This window comes from Mandrillus leucophaeus, unplaced genomic scaffold, assembly GCF_000951045.1.
Source record: "Mandrillus leucophaeus isolate KB7577 unplaced genomic scaffold, Mleu.le_1.0 Scaffold413, whole genome shotgun sequence".
Lineage (NCBI taxonomy): Eukaryota > Metazoa > Chordata > Mammalia > Primates > Cercopithecidae > Mandrillus > Mandrillus leucophaeus.
Genome location: NW_012104399.1, coordinates 384,682 through 387,905, shown reverse-complemented (window position 1 = coordinate 387,905; position 3,224 = coordinate 384,682). Strand labels below are relative to the sequence as shown.

The window sequence follows — 3,224 nt, the reverse complement described above, 5'->3', positions numbered from 1 at the left end:
CAGCCCAGGCGTTTCCGGGTTCCCGCGGTCCCGTCCCCCAAATGCTCCGGCTTCCGCCTCGGCTCTGGCAAATGCCGTTCCCGGCTCGGCTCTGGCAGCCCCAGCTCGGCACTTGGCAGCTCCGTCCCTAAGGCGACGCGCCTGGGCTGCTCTGCTGGCAGCCCCTGGTTCCTGCTTCACCGTCGCGTGGAGGCCTGGGGCACTGCTTTCTGCTACACCTCTCTTAGGAGCGCGAGACAGATAGAGTGACACTCGTCGAGGGCCTCTGCGGGACTGTTTGCAGAAGGTGCCAAGGTGTCCACTGCGAAAGAAAGGGCAAAGTCCTTTGGGGCAAAGAACCCTGAGAGGAACGGGGAAATGGATTTTGAAAGCAAACGAACCCGCTCCTAAAAGTGACTGTCACTGACCTGAAAACAAACCAGATTAGCTATGGCAAAGGCTGCCAATCAACCAGTGGTCTGCAAGAAGGCTTGTTCTTCCACTTCTCCCACCCTGACTGAGATCTTGAGACTGAGGGAAACCCAGAGCTATACCACCAATGGGCCTGGTGTCATCAATCAGGAGAGGAAAAAGAAAGCTGGGCCCAGAGGATTACAGAGTTATAAGGGACCTACCCCTTCCTGGCTGCATGGATTACAGCATTACCTTTTAAAAGTCTTCCAATGGCTGTGTTGGAAACCCTCTAACCACTGCAGCCCATTCAGGTGATGAACAGGCTGAAATCAGTACTTCAGGTTCAGCTGGGTTATCAAATAAGCGAACAGGATTATCTCTTTTTGTTAACTCAGTGCTGCTATAAATTCAGCCTATGTCTCTTTATATTGTAAATTATTAAAACCATGTCCAAGAGAGACATACTTAGAAAAAAAGTGAGATTGAAGAAAAATAAATAACTGTGTTAGAGTAGAATAACTGGCTTTAAAATTTTCTGCAATACAATCTTGAGAAAATTCCTGGACAGTAAAATACATGTTAGATCTTAATATATGTCCAGTTTTTTTGAAACCAAAATGTACCTGTTAGATGATGATAACAGCATGCCTCGTTTCATTGTGATTTGCTTTGTTGCTCTTAACAGACATTGCTTTTCTTTGCTTTTTTGTTTGTTTGTTTGTTTGTTTTTACAAATTGAAGGTTTGTGACAACCTTGCCTCAAGCACATCTATTGGTGCCATATTTCCAACAGCATGTGCTCACTTTGTGTCTCTGTGTCACATAATATTCAATAATTTTTGCAATATTTAAATTTGCTCATCATTATATCTGGTATAGTGCTTTGTGATCAATGATTTTTGATGTTACTATGGTAATTGTTTTGGGGTACTGTTATGGTTTGGCTGTGTCCCCACCCAAATCTCAACTTGAATTGTATCTCCCAGAATTCCCATGTGTTGAGGGAGAGACCTAGGGGGAGATAATTGAATCATGAGGGCCAGTCTTTCCTGTGCTATTCTCATGATAGTGAGTCTCATGAAATCCGATGGGTTTATCAGGGGTTTCCACTATTGCTTCTTCCTCATTTTTCTCTTGCCACAGCCGTGTAAGAAATACCTTTCACCTCCCGCCATGATTCTGAGGCCTCCCCAGCCATGTGGAAACTGTAGCTCCAATTAAACCTCTTTTTCTTTCCAGTCTCGGGTACGTCTTTATCATCACCATGAAAATGGACTAATACAGGTGCCACGTACTGCACTCATATAGGAAGACAAATTTAATTGATAAATGTTATGTGTATTCTGACTACTCCAACAACTGCCTGTTTCCCCACCCTTCTGCCCCTTGGACCTCCGTATTTCCCAATACACAGCAATATTGAAATTAGGCCAATTATTAACCCTACAATGGCTTTGAAGGAAATCAAAATATTTCACCCCAAAATATACTTCTTTGACATACTTTGAGATGACTGTTTAGAGGGCCTGCAGTCAGAAGCATGCCAGATGTGGTGGCTCATGCTTGTAATCCCAAGACTTTGGGAGGCTGAGGCAGGCGGATTGCTTGAGCCCAGGAGATTGCGACCAGCCTGACCAACATATTGAGACCCCATCACTACAAAAAACAAAAATTTAAACATGTGCCTGTCATAATGGTACATGCCTTTAGTTCTAGCTACTCATAAGGGAAGCTGAGGTGGGATGATCGTTTGATCCCAGGAGTTCAAGGCCACATTAAGCCATGATCATGTTACTATACTCCAGCCGGGCTGATAGAGCCAGACCCTGTCTCAAAAAAAGAAAAGTAGCCCAGTAGCCCTGCAAAACTGTCTCTTGTAGGACAGATTTGCATCTGTTGAGAATCTGCGTTAATGTAGCCAGGCTTTCTCTGAGGCCCTTCCTTGTCCAGATCTAGGAAAGATTAACTGAGATTCTGACACCTTTAAAGGTCTGAAAGAAACTTCCACCATCTGTTCTCTCTGAGGGCTGCTACCCACCTTTGCTAGTCAGACCTCTGCTTCTCTCCCTCCTGTAACTTGTTTTGCCACTATAACCTGATTTACCACCGTAATCTACTTTTGGCCATGCTTGAAACTCTCATTCTTTCTAAAGATGGTATATACCCTTGTGTACTATGTGGGGGATAAGACTAATCACCCTGTGATTTCTCCTCATACACACCAATAAATTTCTATGCCTTTTTTCTTTTTTCTTTTCTTTCTTTCTTTTTTTTTTTTTTTTTGGAGTTAGGGTCTCGCTCTAGAAGGAGTGCAGTCGCGTGATCATGGCTCACTGTAGCCTTGACCTCCAAGGCTTCAGTGATCCTCCTGCCTCAGCCTCCCGCTTAAGCAATCCTCCTGCCTCAGCCTCCTGAGTAGCTGGGACTACAGGCACATGCCACCATTCCTGGCTAACATTTTTTTTTACTTTTTGTAGAGATGGGTTCCCACTATTTTGTGCAGGCTGGTCTCAAACTCCTGAGCTCCAGTGATCTTCTTGCCTCAGCCTGCAGTATTGGGATTACAGGCACGAGCCACTGTGCCCAGCCTGCCTCTTCTGTTATTAATCTGACTTTTGTCCGTTGATTATTCAGCCAACCTTCAGAGGGTGAAGGGGAAGCTACAAAATCTCCCCAGGGCAAGAATGTCAGCTGAGCCTGAACTGCAAGTCTGGACATCCAACAATTCAAGTCAGTACCCAAGGTCTGCAGCTCTTTTAATAAGAACAATCCTATTACCCTTGAGGGATTTGCCTGTATTTTCTCATTTAACTCTCACAGCAGCCTTATAA

At 44.7% G+C, this 3,224-nt stretch overlaps 1 long non-coding RNA gene across 1 annotated transcript; it reads left to right on the top strand.

Annotated features, from left to right (window-relative positions):
* LOC105548492 lies at window positions 1-1,631 on the top strand. The gene is made up of 2 exons (XR_001007395.1): window positions 1-704; window positions 1,537-1,631. It is a non-coding gene; the product is annotated as an uncharacterized LOC105548492 (long non-coding RNA).
* Window positions 1,632-3,224: the final 1,593 nt, after the last annotated feature.